General features: G+C 49.6%; 13 pseudogenes; 10 read left to right on the plus strand and 3 right to left on the minus strand.

The window, feature by feature from the left end:
• Nucleotides 1-260: 260 nt before the first annotated feature.
• Nucleotides 261-380, minus strand: LOC130351460 (5S ribosomal RNA; annotated as a pseudogene).
• A 266-nt stretch (nucleotides 381-646) lies between these two features.
• LOC130352092 (5S ribosomal RNA) lies at nucleotides 647-766 on the minus strand (annotated as a pseudogene).
• Nucleotides 767-2,030: 1,264 nt separating this feature from the next.
• On the minus strand, nucleotides 2,031-2,150 carry LOC130322336 (5S ribosomal RNA; annotated as a pseudogene).
• A 1,626-nt stretch (nucleotides 2,151-3,776) lies between these two features.
• On the plus strand, nucleotides 3,777-3,896 carry LOC130347377 (5S ribosomal RNA; annotated as a pseudogene).
• A 664-nt stretch (nucleotides 3,897-4,560) lies between these two features.
• Nucleotides 4,561-4,680, plus strand: LOC130347285 (5S ribosomal RNA; annotated as a pseudogene).
• A 6,696-nt stretch (nucleotides 4,681-11,376) lies between these two features.
• LOC130346649 (5S ribosomal RNA) lies at nucleotides 11,377-11,496 on the plus strand (annotated as a pseudogene).
• A 1,051-nt stretch (nucleotides 11,497-12,547) lies between these two features.
• LOC130351963 (5S ribosomal RNA) lies at nucleotides 12,548-12,667 on the plus strand (annotated as a pseudogene).
• A 1,252-nt stretch (nucleotides 12,668-13,919) lies between these two features.
• Nucleotides 13,920-14,039, plus strand: LOC130329936 (5S ribosomal RNA; annotated as a pseudogene).
• Nucleotides 14,040-14,714: 675 nt separating this feature from the next.
• Nucleotides 14,715-14,834, plus strand: LOC130335146 (5S ribosomal RNA; annotated as a pseudogene).
• A 284-nt stretch (nucleotides 14,835-15,118) lies between these two features.
• Nucleotides 15,119-15,238, plus strand: LOC130314303 (5S ribosomal RNA; annotated as a pseudogene).
• Nucleotides 15,239-15,504: 266 nt separating this feature from the next.
• On the plus strand, nucleotides 15,505-15,624 carry LOC130351471 (5S ribosomal RNA; annotated as a pseudogene).
• Nucleotides 15,625-16,699: 1,075 nt separating this feature from the next.
• LOC130353128 (5S ribosomal RNA) lies at nucleotides 16,700-16,819 on the plus strand (annotated as a pseudogene).
• A 1,282-nt stretch (nucleotides 16,820-18,101) lies between these two features.
• LOC130314314 (5S ribosomal RNA) lies at nucleotides 18,102-18,221 on the plus strand (annotated as a pseudogene).
• Nucleotides 18,222-18,367: the final 146 nt, after the last annotated feature.

An 18,367-nucleotide genomic window follows, 5' to 3' on the forward strand; every position in this document is an offset into this window, starting at 1 on the left:
GTATATTGTGGATTTAAGCATCAATAAATATTTTTATTAATCGGAGAGGAAGGCGGCAACAGAGCAAAATGTCAATGGCACCTTGGATTGCCAGCCAGTCTCCCATGCCGGTATCTGCCGGGCAGCAGTCTGCGATCTGAGGAGAGCAGGCACGTTCAGGCTTAGGATGGCCGTTGACAGCTTCACACCCTGTATATTGTGGATTTAAGCATCAATAAATCCTTTTCCGAATCGGAGCGGAAGGCGGCAACAGATTAAAATGTCAACTGCACCCGGGATTCCCAGCCAGTCTCCCATGCTGGTACTTACCAGGCCCTAAGCTGGGTAGCAGTCTGCGATCTGACGAGAGCAGGCGCGTTCAGCTTAGGATGGCCGTTGACAGCTTCACACTTTGTAAACTGTGGATTTAAGCATCAATAAATAATTTTCGGAATAGGAGCAAAATGTCAACCGCACTCGGGATTCCCAGCCAGTCTCCCATGCTGGTACTTACCAGGCCCGAAGCTGGGTAGCAGTCTGCGATCTGACGAGAACAGGCGCATTCAGCTTAGGATGGCCGTAGACATCTTCACACCCTGTATACTGTGGATTTAAGCATCAATAAATCCTTTTCGGAATCGGAGCGTAAGGCGGCAACAGAGGAAAATGTCAACGACACCTGGGATTCCCAGCCAGTCTCCCATGCTGGTACTTACCGGACCCTAAGCTGGATAGCAGTCTGCGATCTGACGAGAGCAGGCGCGTTCAGCTTAGGATGGCCGTTGACATCTTCACACCTTGTATATTGTGGATTTAAGCATCAATAAATATTTTTATTAATCGGAGAGGAAGGCGGCAACAGAGCAAAATGTCAATGGCACCTTGTATTGCCAGCCAGTCTCCCATGCCGGTAACTGCCGGGCAGCAGTCTGTGATCTGAGGAGAGCAGGCACGTTCAGGCTTAGGATGGCCGTTGACAGCTTCACACCCTGTACATTGTGGATTTAAGCATCAATAAATCCTTTACCGAATCGGAGCGGAAGGCGGCAACAGATTAAAATTTCAACTGCACCCGGGATTCCCAGCCAGTCTCCCATGCAGGTACTTACCAGGCCCTAAGCTGGGTAGCAGTCTGCGATCTGACGAGAGCAGGCGCGTTCAGCTTAGGATGGCCGTTGACAGCTTCACACTTTGTATACTGCGGATTTAAGCATCAATAAATAATTTTCGGAATCGGAGCAGAAACAGAGCAAAATGTCAACTGCACCCGGGATTCCCAGCCAGTCTCCCATGCTGGTACTTACCAGGCCCGAAGCTGGGTAGCAGTCTGCGATCTGACGAGAACAGGCGCATTCAGCTTAGGATGGCCGTAGACATGTTCACACCCTGTATACTGTGGATTTAAGCATCAATAAATCATTTTCGGAATCGGAGCGTAAGGCGGCAATAGAGCAAAATGTCAACGACACCTGGGATTCCCAGCCAGTCTCCCATGCTGGTACTTACTGGGCCCTCAGCTGGGTAGCAGTCTGCGATCTGACGAGAGCAGGCACGTTCAGCTTAGGATGGCCATTGACAGCTTCATGCTTTTTATACTGTGCATTTAAGCATCAATAAATCCTTTTCGGAATCGGAGAGGAAGGCGGCAACAGAGCAAAATGTCAATAGCACCTTGGATTGCCAGCCAGTCTCCCATGCTCGTACTTGCCGGGCAGCAGTCTGCGATCTGACAAGAACAGGCACATTCAGCTTAGGATAGCCGTAGACGGCTTCACACCCTGTATACTGTGGATTTAAGCATCAATAAATCCTTTTCGGAATCGGAGCATAAGGCTGCTACAGAGCAAAATGTCAACAACACCTGGGATTCCCAGCCAGTCTCCCATGCTGGTACTTACCGGGCCCTAAGCTGGGTAGCAGTCTGCGATCTGACGAGAGCAGGCGCGTTAAGCTTAGGATGGCCGTCGACAGCTTCACAGCTTGTATACTGTGGATTTAAGCATCAATAAATTCTTTTCGGAATCGGAGCGGAAGGCAGCAATAGAGCAAAATGTCAACGGCAACCAGGATTCCCAGCCAGTCTCCCATGCAAGTACTTACCGGGCCCTAAGCTGGGTAGCAGTCTGCGATCTGACGAGAGCAGGCGCGTTCAGCTTAGGATGGCCATTGACAGCTTCATGATTTTTATACTGTGCATTTAGGCATCAATAAATCCTTTTCGGAATCGGAACGGAAGGCGGCAACAGAGCAAAATGTCAACTGCACCCGGGATTCCCAGCCAGTCTCCCATGCCGGTACTTACTGGGCCCTAAGCTGGGTAGCGGTCTGCGATCTGACGAGAGCAGGCGCGTTCAGCTTAGGATGGCCGTTGACATCTTCACACCTTGTATATTGTGGATTTAAGCATCAATAAATATTTTTATTAATCGGAGATTAATGCGCCTGATCTAGTCAGATCGCAGACTGCTACCCAGCTTCGGGCCTGGTAAGTACCAGCATGGGAGACTGGCTGGGAATCCCGGGTGCAGTTGCCATTTTGCTCTGTTTCTGCTCCGATTCCGAAAATTATTTATTGATGCTTAAATCCACAGTATACAATGTGTGAAGCTGTCAACGGCCATCCTAAGCTGATCGCGCCTGCTCTTGTCAGATTGCAGCCTGCTACCCACCTTATTGCCTGGTAAGTACCAGCATGGGAGACTGGCTGGGAATCCCGGGTGCAGTTGACATTTTGCTCTGTTTCTGCTCCGATTCCGAAAATTATTTATTGATGCTTAAATCCACAGTATACAAAGTGTGAAGCTGTCAACGGCCATCCTAAGCTGAACGCGCCTGCTCTCGTCAGATCGCAGACTGCTACCCAGCTAAGGGCCTGGTAAGTACCAGCATGGGAGACTGGCTGGGAATCCCGGGTGCAGTTGACAATTTAATCTGTTGCCGCCTTCCGCTCCGATTCGGAAAAGGATTTATTAATGCTTAAATCCACAATATACAGGGTGTGAAGCTGTCAACGGCCATCCTAAGCCTGAACGTGCCTGCTCTCCTCAGGTCGCAGACTGCTGCCCGGCAGTTACTTGCATGGGAGACTGGCTGGCATTCCAAGGTGCCATTGACATTTTGTTCTGTTGCCGCCTTCCTTTCCGATTAAAAAAATATTTATTGATGCTTAAATCCACAATATACAAGGCGTGAAGATGTCAACGCCCATCCTAAGCTGAACGCGCTTGCTTTCGTCAGATCGCAGACTGCTACCCAGCTTAGGGCCCAGTAAGTACCGGCATGGGAGACTGGCTGGGAATCCCGGGTGCAGTTGACATTTTGCTCTGTTGCCGCCTTCCGTTCCGATTCCGAAAAGGATTTATTGATGCTTAAATGCACAGTATAAAAAGCATGAGGCTGTCGACGGCCATCCTAAGCTTAACGCGCCTGCTCTCGTCAGATCGCAGACTGCTACCCATCTTAGGGCCCGGCATGGGACACTGGCTGGGAATCCCGGCTGCCGTTGACATTTTGCTCTGTTGCCGACTTCCGTTCCGTTCCGATTCCGAAAAGGATTTATTGATGCTTAAATGCACAGTATACAACGTTTGAAGCTGTCAACGGCCATCCTATGCTGTACGCGCCTGCTCTCGTCAGATCGCAGACTGCTACCCAGCTTAGGGCCTGGTAAGTACCAGCATGGGAGACTGGCTGGGAATCCCGGGTGCAGTTGACATTTTAATCTGTTGCCGCCTTCCGCTCCGATTCGGAAAAGGATTTATTGATGCTTAAATGCACAGTATAAAGGGCATGAAGCTGTCAACGGCCATCCTAAGCTGAACGCGCCTGCTCTCGTCAGATCGCAGACTGCTACCCAGCTTAAGGCCCGGTAAGTACCGGCATGGGAGACTGGCTGGGAATCCCGGGTGCAGTTGACATTTTAATCTGTTGCCGCCTTCCGCTCCGATTCGGAAAAGGATTTATTGATGCTTAAATCCACAATGTACAGGGTGTGAAGCTGTCAACGGCCATCCTAAGCCTGAACGTGCCTGCTCTCCTCAGATCACAGACTGCTGCCCGGCAGTTACCGGCATGGGAGACTGGCTGGCAATACAAGGTGCCATTGACATTTTGCTCTCTTGCCGCCTTCCTCTCCGATTAATAAAAATATTTATTGATGCTTAAATCCACAATATACAAGGTGTGAAGATGTCAACGGCCATCCTAAGCTGAACGCGCCTGCTCTCGTCAGATCGCAGACCGCTACCCAGCTTAGGGCCCAGTAAGTACCGGCATGGGAGACTGGCTGGGAATCCCGGGTGCAGTTGACATTTTGCTCCGTTGCGATTCCGAAAAGGATTTATTGATGCTTAAATGCACAGTATAAAAAGCATAAAGCTGTCAATGGCCATCCTAAGCTGAACGCGCCTGTTCTCGTCAGATCGCAGACTGCTACCCAGCTTAGGGCCTGTTAAGTACCAGCATGGGAGACTGGCTGGGAATCCCGGGTGCAGTTGACATTTTAATCTGTTGCCGCCTTCCGCTCCGATTTGGAAAAGGATTTATTGATGCTTAAATGCACAGTATAAAGGGCATGAAACTGTCAACGGCCATCCTAAGCTGAACGCGCCTGCTCTCGTCAGATCGCAGACTGCTACCCAGCTTATGGCCCGGTAAGTACCAGCATGGGAGACTGGCTGGGAATCCCAGGTGTTGTTGACATTTTGCTCTGTAGCCGCCTTCCGCTCCGATTCCGAAAAGGATTTATTGATGCTTAAATCCACAGTATACAGGGTGTGAAGCCGTCTACGGCTATCCTAAGCTGAATGTGCCTGTTCTTGTCAGATCGCAGACTGCTGCCCGGCAAGTACGAGCATGGGAGACTGGCTGGCAATCCAAGGTGCTATTGACATTTTGCTCTGTTGCCGCCTTCCTCTCCGATTCCGAAAAGGATTTATTGATGCTTAAATGCACAGTATACAAGGTGTGAAGTTGTCGACGGCCATCCTAAGCTGAACGCGCCTGCTCTCGTCAGATCGCAGACTGCTACCCAGCTTAGGGCCCGGTAAGTACTGGCATGGGAGACTGGCTGAAAATCCCGGGTGCCGTTGACATTTTGCTCTATTGCTGCCTTCCGCTCCGATTCCGAAAAGAATTTATTGATGTTTAAATCCACAGTATACAAGGTGTGAAGCTGTCGACGGCCATCCTAAGCTTAACGCGCCTGCTCTTGTCAGATCGCAGACTGGTATAGATCTTAGGGCCCGGTAAGTACCGGCATGGGACACTGGCTGGGAATCCCGGCTGCCGTTGACATTTTGCTCTGTTGCCGCCTTCCGCTTCCGTTTCCGATTCCGAAAAGGATTTATTGATGCTTAAATGCACAGTATAAAGGACGAGAAGCTGTCAACGGCCATCCTAAGCTGAACGTGCCTGCTCTCGTCAGATCGCAGACTGCTACCCAGCTGAGGGCCCAGTAAGTACCAGCCTGGGAGACTGGCTGGGAATCCCAGGTGTCGTTGACATTTTGCTCTATTGCCGCCTTACGCTCCGATTCCGAAAATGATTTATTGATGCTTAAATCCACAGTATACAGGGTGTGAACATGTCTACGGCCATCCTAAGCTGAATGCGCCTGTTCTCGTCAGATCGCAGACTGCTACCCAGCTTCGGGCCTGGTAAGTACCAGCATGGGAGACTGGCTGGGAATCCCGGGTGCAGTTGACATTTTGCTCTGTTTCTGCTCCGATTCCGAAAATTATTTATTGATGCTTAAATCCGCAGTATACAAAGCGTGAAGCTGTCAACGGCCATCCTAAGCTGAACGCGCCTGCTCTCGTCAAATCGCAGACTGCTACCCAGCTTAGGGCCCGGTAAGTACCAGCATGGGAGACTGGCTGGGAATCCCAGGTGTCGTTGACATTTTGCTCTGTTGCCGCCTTACGCTCCGATTCCGAAAAGGATTTATTGATGCTTAAATCCACAGTATACAGGGTGTGAAGATGTCTACGGCCATCCTAAGCTGAATGCGCCTGTTCTCGTCAGATCGCAGACTGCTACCCAGCTTCGGGCCTGGTAAGTACCAGCATGGGAGACTGGCTGGGAATCCCGAGTGCAGTTGACATTTTGCTCCGATTTCGAAAATTATTTATTGATGCTTAAATCCACAGTTTACAAAGTGTGAAGCTGTCAACGGCCATCCTAAGCTGAACGCGCCTGCTCTCGTCAGATCGCAGACTGCTACCCAGCTTAGGGCCTGGTAAGTAACAGCATGGGAGACTGGCTGGGAATCCCGGGTGCAGTTGACATTTTAATCTGTTGCCGCCTTCCGCTCCGATTCGGAAAAGGATTTATTGATGCTTAAATCCACAATATACAGGGTGTGAAGCTGTCAATGGCCATCCTAAGCCTGAACGTGCCTGCTCTCCTCAGATCGCAGACTGCTGCCCGGCAGATACCGGCATGGGAGACTGGCTGGCAATCCAAGGTGCCATTGACATTTTGCTCTGTTGCCGCCTTCCTCTCCGATTAATAAAAATATTTATTGATGCTTAAATCCACAATATACAAGGCGTGAAGATGTCAACGGCCATCCTAAGCTGAACGCGCCTGCTCTCGTCAGATCGCAGACTGCTACCCAGATTAGGGCCCAGTAAGTACCGGCATGGGAGACTGGCTGGGAATCCCGGGTGCAGTTGACGTTTTGCTCTGTTGCCGCCTTCTGTTCCGATTCCGAAAAGGATTTATTGATGCTTAAATGCACAGTATAACAAGCTTAAAGCTGTCAATGGCCATCCTAAGCTGAACGTCAGATAGCAGACTGCTACCCAGCTTAGGGCCCGGTAAGTACTGGCATGGGAGACTGGCTGGGAATCCCGGGTGCAGTTGACATTTTAATCTGTTGCCGCCTTCCGTTCCGATTCCGAAAAGGATTTATTGATGCTTAAATGCACAGTATACAAAGTGTGAAGCTGTCAACGGCCATCCTAAGCTGAACGCGCCTGCTCTCGTCAGATCGCAGACTGCTACCCAGCTTAGGGCCTGGTAATTATCAGCATGGGAGACTGGCTGGGAATCCCGGGTGCAGTTGACATTTTAATCTGTTGCCGCCTTCCGCTCCGATTCGGAAAAGGATTTATTGATGCTTAAATGCACAGTATAAAGGGCATGAAGCTGTCAACGGCCATCCTAAGCTGAACGCGCCTGCTCTCGTCAGATTGCAGACTGCTACCCAGCTTAGGGCCCGGTAAGTACCAGCGTGGGAGACTGGCTGGGAATCTCAGGTGTTGTTGACATTTTGCTCTGTAGCTCTGTAGACATTTTGCTCCGATTCCGAAAAGGATTTATTGATGCTTAAATCCACAGTATACAGGGTGTGAAGCCGTCTACGGCTATCCTAAGCTGAATGTGCCTGTTCTTGTCAGATCGCAGACTGCTGCCCGGCAAGTACGGGCATGGGAGACTGGCTGGCAATCCAAGGTGCTATTGACATTTTGCTCTGTTGCCGCCTTCCTCTCCGATTAAAAAAAATATTTATTGATGCTTAAATCCACAGTATACAAGGTGTGAAGATGTCAACGGCCATCCTAAGCTGAACGCGCCTGCTCTCGTCAGACCGCAGACTGCTACGCAGCTTAGGGCCCAGTAAGTACCGGTATTGGAGACTGGCTGGGAATCCCGGGTGCAGTTGACATTTTGCTCTGTTGCCGCCTTCTGTTCCGATTCCGAAAAGGATTTATTGATGCTTAACCTCTTCAGGACATAGGGCGTATGGATACGCCCTGCATCCCGAGTCCTTAAGGACCGAGGGCGTATCCATACGCCCGTGGGAATTCCGGCCCCCACCGCTAGCCGGTTGGGGACCGGAGCCAGATGCCTGCTGAAATCGTTCAGCAGGCATCCCGGCATATCGCCCAGGGGGGTCATTTTGCCCCCCCATGTCGGCGATCGCCGCAGATCGCTGGACAATTCAGTCCAGCGATCTGCGGCGATTCCGGATCAATCGGGTCTCCAGTGACCCGATGACCCGGAATTACTGGCTGTTCGGGGCCGTCTCTGACGACCCTGAACAGCCAGAGCCTGCAGGGGTGAGGTGGCACTGGTGCCACCTCACGATCGCCCTGATTCGTCGGCCGGATTACCGGCCGACCAATCAGGGCGCCTGCTGCGGGTGTCACTCCCGCACCCGCTCCGCCCCTCTTCTGGAGGACGTGAGCGGGTGCGGGACGTGCACCCCGGGTGCTGGGGACCCCGATCCCCGGCGCCCCTGTTGGGATCGGGGCCCCAGGAGCAGCTGCGGCGGCGGGACTGACCTGCAGCGCCTGGATCGTTGGAGGTGAGTGACAGCCTCCTGCTGTTGCTTAGCAACAGCTCCCAGCATGCAAAAAGGGCATGCTGGGAGCTGTAGTTATGCAACAGCAGGAGGCAGACCACCACAACTCCCAGCATTCCCTTATGGGCATGCTGGGACTTATGGTTTTGCAACAGCTGGAGGCACATTCTTTCTATGGAAAAGTGTACCTTCAGCTGTTGTATAACTACAACTCCCAGCTTGCACAAACAGCTAAAGTGCATGCTGGGAGTTGTAGTGGTGCATCTGCTGGTTGCATAACTACAACTCCCAGCATGCCCGTTGGCTGTCGGTGACTGCTGAGAGTTGTAGTTTTGCAACAGCTGAAGGCACACTGGTTTTGAAACTCAGAGTTTTTTTTTTACCTAACTCAGTGTTTCACGACCGGTGTGCCTCCAGCTGTTGCAAACTACAACTCTCAGCAGTCACCGTACACCATGCACCGTACATGCTTGGAGTTGTAGTTTTGCAACAGCTGGAGGCACACTGGTTGTGAAACACTGAGTTAGGTCACAAACTCAGTGATACATAACCAGTGTGCCTACAGTTGTTGCAAAACTGCAACTCTCAGCAGTCACCGACAGCCAACGGGCATGCTGGGAGTTGTAGTTATGCAACAGCTGGATGTCCCCCCCCAATGTGAATGTACAGGGTACACTCACATGGGCGGAGGATTGCAGTAAGTATCTGGCTGCAAGTTTGAGCTGCCGCAAACTTTCTGCTGCAGCTCAAATTGCCAGCGAGAAACTACTGTGAACCCCCGCCCGTGTGACTGTACCCTAAAAACACTACACTACACTACCACAAAAAATAAAATAAAAAGTAAAAAACACTACATATACACATACCCCTACACAGCCCCCCTCCCCTCCCCAATAAAAATGAAAAACGTCTGGTACGCCACTGTTTCCAGAACGGAGCCTCCAGCTGTTGCAAAACAACTCCCAGTATTGTCGGACAGCCGTTGACTGTCCAGGCATGCTGGGAGTTTTGCAACAGCTGGAGGCACCCTGTTAGGGGTATTCTACGCCAGTGATTCCCAATGTCCACCCCTATGCAATCCCTAATTTAGGCCTCAAATGCGCATGGCGCTCTCACTTTGGAGCCCTGTCGTATTTCAAGGCAACAGTTTAGGGTCACATATGGGGTATCGCCGTACTCGGGAGAAATTGTGTTACAAATTTTGGGGGGTATTTTCTGCTTTTACCCTTTTTAAAAATGTAACATTTTTGGGAAAACAAGCATTTTAGGTAAAAAAAAAAATTTTTTTTTACATATGCAAAAGTCGTGAAACACCTGTGGGGTATAAAGGTTCACTTAACCCCTTGTTACGTTCCCCGAGGGGTCTAGTTTCCAAAATAGTATGCCATGTGGTTTTTTTTTTTGCTGTCCTGGCACCATAGGGGCTTCCTAAATGCGGCATGCCCCCAGAGAAAAATTTGCGTTCAAAAAGCCAAATGTGACTCCTTCTCTTCCGAGACCTGTAGTGCGCCAGCAGAGCACTTCTCACCCCCATATGGGGTGTTTTCTGAATCGGGAGAAATTGGGCTTCAAATTTTTAGGGGTATTTTCTGCTATTACCCTTTTTAAAAATAAAAAAATTTTGGGAAAACAAGCATTTTAGGTAAAAATTATTTTTTTTTTTTTACATTTGCAAAAGTCGTGAAACACCTGTGGGGTATTAAGGTTCACTTTATCCAATGTTACATTCCCCGAGGGGTCTAGTTTCCAAAATGGTATGCCATGTGTTTTTTTTTTGCTGTTCTGGCACCATAAGGGCTTCCTAAAGGTAACATGCCCCCCAAAAACCATTTCAGAAAAACGTACTCTCCAAAATCCCCTTGTCGCTCCTTCCCTTCTGAGCCCTCTACTGCGCCCGCCGAACACTTTACATAGACATATGAGGTATGTCCTTACTCGAGAGAAATTGGGCTACAAATACAAGTAAAAATTTTGTCCTTTTACCCCTTGTAAAAATTCAAAAATTGGGTCTACAAGAACATGTGAGTGTAAAAAATGAAGATTGTGAATTTTCTCCTTCACTTTGCTGCTATTCGTGTGAAACACCTAAAGGGTTAAAACGCTGACTGAATGTCATTTTGAATACTTTGGGGGGTGTAGTTTTTATAATGGGGTCATTTATGGGGTATTTCTAATATGAAGACCCTTCAAATCCACTTCAAACCTGAACTGGTCCCTGAAAAATACTGAGTTTGAAAATTTTGTGAAAAATCGGAAAATTGCTGCTGACCGTTGAAGCCCTCTGGTGTCTTCCAAAAGTAAAAACTCATCAATTTTATGATGCAAACATAAAGTAGACATATTGTATATGTGAACAAAAAAAAAAATTATTCGTAATATCCATTTTCCTTACAAGCAGAGAGCTTCAAAGTTAGAAAAATGCAAAATTTTCAAATTTTTCATCAAATTTACGGATTTTTCACCAAGAAAGGATGCAAGTATCGACAAAAATTTACCACTATGTTAAAGTAGAATATGTCACGAAAAAACAATCTCGGAATCAGAATGATAACTAAAAGCATTCCAGAGTTATTAATGTTTAAAGTGACAGTGGTCAGATGTGCAAAAAACGCTCCGGTCCTTAAGGCCAAAATGGGCTCCGTCCTGAAGGGGTTAAATACACAGTATAAAAAGCATGAAGCTGTCAATGGCCATCCTAAGCTGAACGCGCCTGCTCTCGTCAGATCGCAAACTGCTATCCAGCTTAGGGCCCGGTAAGTACTGGCATGGGAGACTGGCTGGGAATCCCGGTTGCCGTTGACATTTTGCTCTATTGCTGCCTTCCGCTCCAATTCCGAAAATAATTTATTGATGCTTAAATCCACAGTATACAAGGTGTGAAGCTGTCGACGGCCATCCTAAGCTTAACGCGCCTGCTCTCGTCAGATCGCAGACTGGTACAGATCTTAGGGCCCGGTAAGTACTGGCATGGGAGACTGGCTGGGAATCCCAGGTGTCGTTGACATTTTGCTCTGTTGCCGCCTTCCGTTCCGATTCCGAAAAGGATTTATTGAAGCTTAAATGCACAGTATAAAGGGCGAAAAGCTGTCAACGGCCATCCTAAGCTGAACGCGCCTGCTCTCGTCAGATCGCAGACTGCTACCCAGCTTAGGGCCTGGTAAGTACCAGCATGGGAGACTGGCTGGGAATCGCAGGTGTCGTTGACATTTTGCTCCGATTCCGAAAATTATTTATTGATGCTTAAATCCACAGTTTACAAAGTGTGAAGCTGTCAACGGCCATCCTAAGCTGAACGCGCCTGCTCTCGTCAGATCGCAGACTGCTACCCAGCTTAGGGCCTGGTAAGTACCAGCATGGTAGACTGGCTGGGAATCCCGGGTGCAGTTGACATTTTAATCTGTTGCCGCCTTCCGGTCCGATTCGGAAAAGGATTTATTGATGCTTAAATCCACAATGTACAGGGTGTGAAGCTGTCAACGGCCATCCTAAGCCTGAACGTGCCTGCTCTCCTCAGATCGCAGACTGCTGCCCGGCAGATACCGGCATGGGAGACTGGCTGGCAATCCAAGGTGCCATTGCCATTTTGCTCTGTTGCCGCCTTCCTCTCCGATTAATAAAAATATTTATTGATGCTTAAATCCACAATATACAAGGCGTGAAGATGTCAACGGCCATCCTAAGCTGAACGCGCCTGCTCTCGTCAGATCGCAGACTGCTACCCAGCTTAGGGCCCAGTAAGTACCGGCATGGGAGACTGGCTGGGAATCCCGGGTGCAGTTGTCATTTTGCTCTGTTGCCGCCTTCCGTTCCGATTCCGAAAAGGATTTATTGATGCTTAAATGCACAGTATAAAAAGCATAAATCTGTCAATGGCCATCCTAAGCTGAACGCGCCTGCTCTCGTCAGATTGCAGACTGCTACCCAGCTTAGGGCCTGGTAAGTACCAGCATGGGAGACTGGCTGGGAATCCCGGGTGCAGTTGACATTTTAATCTGTTGCCGCCTTCCGCTCCGATTCGGAAAAGGATTTATTGATGCTTAAATGCACAGTATAATAATAAAGAAGCTGTCAATGGCCATCCTAAGCTGAATGCGCCTGTTCTTGTCAGATCGCAGACTGCTGCCCGGCAAGTACGGGCATGGGAGACTGGCTGGCAATCCAAGGTGCTATTGACATTTTGATCTGTTGCCGCCTTCTTCTCCGATTAAAATTTTTTTTTATTGATGCTTAAATCCACAGTATACAAGGCATGAAGATGTCAACGGCCATCCTAAGCTGTACGCGCCTGCTCTCGTCAGATTGCAGACTGCTACCCAGCTTAGGGCCCGGTAAGTACTGGCATGGGAGACTGGCTGGGAATCCCGGGTGCCGTTGACATTTTGCTCCATTGCTGCCTTCCGCTCCGATTCCGAAAATAATTTATTGATGCTTAAATCCACAGTATACAAGGCGTGAAGATGTCAACGGCCATCCTAAGCTGAACGCGCCTGCTCTCGTCAGATTGCAGACTGCTACCCAGCTTAGGGCCTGGTAAGTACCAGCATGGGAGACTGGCTGGGAATCGCAGGTGTCGTTGACATTTTGCTCCGATTCCGAAAATTATTTATTGATGCTTAAATCCACAGTTTACAAAGTGTGAAGCTGTCAACGGCCATCCTAAGCTGAACGCGCCTGCTCTCGTCAGATCGCAGACTGCTACCCAGCTTAGGGCCTGGTAAGTACCAGCATGGTAGACTGGCTGGGAATCCCGGGTGCAGTTGACATTTTAATCTGTTGCCGCCTTCCGGTCCGATTCGGAAAAGGATTTATTGATGCTTAAATCCACAATGTACAGGGTGTGAAGCTGTCAACGGCCATCCTAAGCCTGAACGTGCCTGCTCTCCTCAGATCGCAGACTGCTGCCCGGCAGATACCGGCATGGGAGACTGGCTGGCAATCCAAGGTGCCATTGCCATTTTGCTCTGTTGCCGCCTTCCTCTCCGATTAATAAAAATATTTATTGATGCTTAAATCCACAATATACAAGGCGTGAAGATGTCAACGGCCATCCTAAGCTGAACGCGCCTGCTCTCGTCAGATCGCAGACTGCTACCCAGCTTAGGGCCCAGTAAGTACCGGCATGGGAGACTGGCTGGGAATCCCGGGTGCAGTTGTCATTTTGCTCTGTTGCCGCCTTCCGTTCCGATTCCGAAAAGGATTTATTGATGCTTAAATGCACAGTATAAAAAGCATAAATCTGTCAATGGCCATCCTAAGCTGAACGCGCCTGCTCTCGTCAGATTGCAGACTGCTACCCAGCTTAGGGCCTGGTAAGTACCAGCATGGGAGACTGGCTGGGAATCCCGGGTGCAGTTGACATTTTAATCTGTTGCCGCCTTCCGCTCCGATTCGGAAAAGGATTTATTGATGCTTAAATGCACAGTATAATAATAACGAAGCTGTCAATGGCCATCCTAAGCTGAATGCGCCTGTTCTTGTCAGATCGCAGACTGCTGCCCGGCAAGTACGGGCATGGGAGACTGGCTGGCAATCCAAGGTGCTATTGACATTTTGATCTGTTGCCGCCTTCCTCTCCGATTAAAATTTTTTTTATTGATGCTTAAATCCACAGTATACAAGGCGTGAAGATGTCAACGGCCATCCTAAGCTGAACGCGCCTGCTCTCGTCAGATTGCAGACTGCTACCCAGCTTAGGGCCCGGTAAGTACTGGCATGGGAGACTGGCTGGGAATCCCGGGTGCCGTTGACATTTTGCTCTATTGCTGCCTTCCGCTCCGATTCCGAAAATAATTTATTGATGCTTAAATCCACAGTATACAAGGTGTGAAGCTGTTGACGGCCATCCTAAGTTAACGCGCCTGCTCTTGTCAGATCGCAGACTGGTACAGATCTTAGGGCCCGGTAAGTACCGGCATGGGACACTGGCTGGGAATCCCGGCTGCCGTTCACATTTTGCTCTGTTGCCGCCTTCCGTTCCGATTCCGAAAAGGATTTATTGATGCTTAAATGCACAGTATACAAAGTGTGAAGCTGTCAACGGCCATCCTAAGCTGAATGCGCCTGCTCTCGTCAGATTGCAGACTGCTACCCAGCTTAGGGCCTGGTAAGTACCAGCATGGGAGACTGGCTGGGAATCCCGGGTGCAGTTGCCATTTTAATCTGTTGCCGCCTTCCGCTCCGATTCCGAAAAGGATTTATTGATGCTTAAATCCACAATATACAGGGTGTGAAGCCGTCTACGGCTATCCTAAGCTGAATGCGCCTGTTCTTGTCAGATCGCAGACTGCTGCCCGGCAAGTACGGGCATGGGAGACTGGCTGGCAATCCAAGGTGCTATTGACATTTTGATCTGTTGCCGCCTTCCTCTCCGATTAAAAAAAAAATTTATTGATGCTTAAATCCACAGTATACAAGGCGTGAAGATGTCAACGGCCATCCTAAGCTGAACGCGCCTGCTCTCGTCAGATCGCAGACTGCTCCCCAGCTTAGGGCCCGGTAAGTACTGGCATGGGAGACTGGCTGGGAATCCCAGGTGCCGTTGACATTTTGCTCTATTGCTGCCTTCTGCTCCGATTCCAAAAATAATTTATTGATGCTTAAATCCACAGTATACAAGGTGTGAAGCTGTCGATGGCCATCCTAAGCTGAACGCGCCTGCTCTCGTCAGATCGCAGACTGCTACCCAGCTTAGGGCCCGGTAAGTACTGGCATGGGAGACTGGCTGAAAATCGCGGCTGCCGTTGACATTTTGCTCTGTTGCCGCCTTCCGTTCCGATTCCGAAAAAAATTTATTGATACTTAAATGCACAGTATAAAGGGCGAGAAGCTGTCAACGGCCATCCTAAGCTGAACGCGCCTGCTCTCGTCAGATCGCAGACTGCTACCCAGCTTAGGGCCCGGTAAGTACCAGCATGGGAGACTGGCTGGGAATCCCAGGTGTCGTTGACATTTTGCTCTGTTGCCGCCTTACGCTCCGATTCCGAAAAGGATTTATTGATGCTTAAATCCACAGTATACAGGGTGTGAAGATGTCTACGGCCATCCTAAGCTGAATGCGCCTGTTTTCGTCAGATCGCAGACTGCTACCCAGCTTCGGGCCTGGTAAGTACCAGCATGGGAGACTGGCTGGGAATCCCGAGTGCAGTTGACATTTTGCTCCGATTCCGAAAATTATTTATTGATGCTTAAATCCACAGTTTACAAATTGTGAAGCTGTCAACGGCCATCCTAAGCTGAACGCGCCTGCTCTCGTCAGATCGCAGACTGCTACCCAGCTTAGGGCCTGGTAAGTACCAGCATGGGAGACTGGCTGGGAATCCCGGGTGCAGTTGACATTTTAATCTGTTGCCGCCTTCCGCTCCGATTCGGAAAAGGATTTATTGATGCTTAAATCCACAATATACAGGGTGTGAAGCTGTCAACGGCCATCCTAAGCCTGAACGTGCCTGCTCTCCTCAGATCGCAGACTGCTGCCCGGCAGATACCGCCATGGGAGACTGACTGGCAATCCAAGGTGCCATTGACATTTTGCTCTGTTGCCGCCTTCCTCTCCGATTAATAAAAATATTTATTGATGCTTAAATCCACAATATACAAGGCGTGAAGATGTCAACGGCCATCCTAAGCTGAACGCGCCTGCTCTCGTCAGATCGCAGACTGCTACCCAGCTTAGGGCCCAGTAAGTACCAGCATGGGAGACTGGCTGGGAATCCCGGGTGCAGTTGACATTTTGCTCGGTTGCCGCCTTCTGTTCCGATTCCGAAAAGGATTTATTGATGCTTAAATGCACAGTATAAAAAGCATAAAGCTGTCAATGGCCATCCTAAGCTGAACGCGCCTGCTCTCGTCAGATAGCAGACTGCTACCCAGCTTAGGGCCCGGTAAGTACTGGCATGGGAGACTGGCTGGGAATCCCGGGTGCAGTTGACACTTTAATCTGTTGCCGCCTTCCGCTCCGATTCGGAAAAGGATTTATTGATGCTTAAATGCACAGTATAAAGGGCGTGAAGCTGTCAACGGCCATCCTAAGCTGAACGCGCCTGCTTTCGTCAGATCGCAGACTGCTTCCCAGCTTAGGGCCCGGTAAGTACCAGCGTGGGAGACTGGCTGGGAATCTCAGGTGTTGTTGACATTTTGCTCTGTAGCTCTGTAGACATTTTGCTCCGATTCCGAAAAGGATTTATTGATGCTTAAATCCACAGTATACAGGGTGTGAAGCCGTCTACGGCTATCCTAAGCTGAATGTGCCTGTTCTTGTCAGATCGCAGACTGCTGCCCGGCAAGTACGGGCATGGGAGACTGGCTGGCAATCCAAGGTGCTATTGACATTTTGCTCTGTTGCCGCCTTCCTCTCCGATTAAAAAAAATATTTATTGATGCTTAAATCCACAGTATACAAGGCGTGAAGATGTCAACGGCCATCCTAAGCTGAACGCGCCTGCTCTCGTCAGACCGCAGACTGCTACGCAGCTTAGGGCCCGGTAAGTACTGGCATGGGAGACTGGCTGGGAATCCCGGTTGCCGTTGACATTTTGCTCTGTTGCCGCCTTCCTCTCCGATTCCGAAAAGGATTTATTGATGCTTAAATGCACAGTATAAAAAGCATGAAGCTGTCAATGGCCATCCTAATCTGAACGCGCCTGCTCTCGTCAGATCGCAAACTGCTATCCAGCTTAGGGCCCGGAAAGTACTGGCATGGGAGACTGACTGGGAATCCCGGGTGCCGTTGACATTTTGCTCTATTGCTGCCTTCCGCTCCGATTCCGAAAATAATTTATTGATGCTTAAATCCACAGTATACAAGGTGTGAAGCTGTCGACGGCCATCCTAAGCTTAACGCGCCTGCTCTCGTCAGATCGCAGAGTGGTACAGATCTTAGGGCCCGGTAAGTACTGGCATGGGAGACTGGCTGGGAATCCCGGCTGCCGTTGACATTTTGCTCTGTTGCCGCCTTCCGTTCCGATTCCGAAAATTATTTATTGATGCTTAAATCCACAGTTTACAAAGTGTGAAGCTGTCAACGGCCATCCTAAGCTGAACGCGCCTGCTCTCGTCAGATTGCAGACTGCTACCCAGCTTAGGGCCTGGTAAGTACCAGCATGGGAGACTGGCTGGGAATCCCGGGTGCAGTTGACATTTTAATCTGTTGCCGCCTTCCGCTCCGATTCCGAAAAGGATTTATTGATGCTTAAATCCACAATATACATGGTGTGAAGCCGTCTACGGCTATCCTAAGCTGAATGCGCCTGATCTTGTCAGATCGCAGACTGCTGTCCGGCAAGTACGGGCATGGGAGACTGGCTGGCAATCCAAGGTGCTATTGACATTTTGATCTGTTGCCGCCTTCCTCTCCGATTAAAAAAAAAATATATTGATGCTTAAATCCACAGTATACAAGGCGTGAAAATGTCAAGGGCCATCCTAAGCTGAACGCGCCTGCTCTCGTCAGATCGCAGACTGCTACCCAGCTTAGGGCCTGGTAAGTACTGGCATGGGAGACTGGCTGAAAATCCCGGCTGCCGTTGACATTTTGCTCTGTTGCCGCCTTCCGTTCCGATTCCGAAAAAAATTTATTGATGCTTAAATGCACAGTATAAAGGGCAAGAAGCTGTCAACGGCCATCCTAAGCTGAACGCGCCTGCTCTCGTCAGATCGCAGACTGCTACCCAGCTTAGGGCCTGGTAAGAACCAGCATGGGAGACTGGCTGGGAATCCCGGGTGCAGTTGACATTTTAATCTGTTGCCGCCTTCCGCTCCGATTTGGAAAAGGATTTATTGATGCTTAAATGCACAGTATAAAGGGCGTGAAACTGTCAACGGCCATCCTAAGCTGAACGCGCCTGCTCTCGTCAGATCGCAGACTGCTACCCAGCTTAGGGCCCGGTAAGTACCAGCATGGGAGACTGGCTGGGAATCCCAGGTGTCGTTGACATTTTGCTCTGTTGCCGCCTTACGCTCCGATTCTGAAAAGGATTTATTGATGCTTAAATCCACAGTATACAGGGTGTGAAGATGTCTACGGCCATCCTAAGCTGAATGCGTCTGTTTTCGTCAGATCGCAGACTGCTACCCAGCTTC

This window comes from Hyla sarda, chromosome 1 (assembly GCF_029499605.1).
Source record: "Hyla sarda isolate aHylSar1 chromosome 1, aHylSar1.hap1, whole genome shotgun sequence".
Taxonomy (NCBI): domain Eukaryota; kingdom Metazoa; phylum Chordata; class Amphibia; order Anura; family Hylidae; genus Hyla; species Hyla sarda.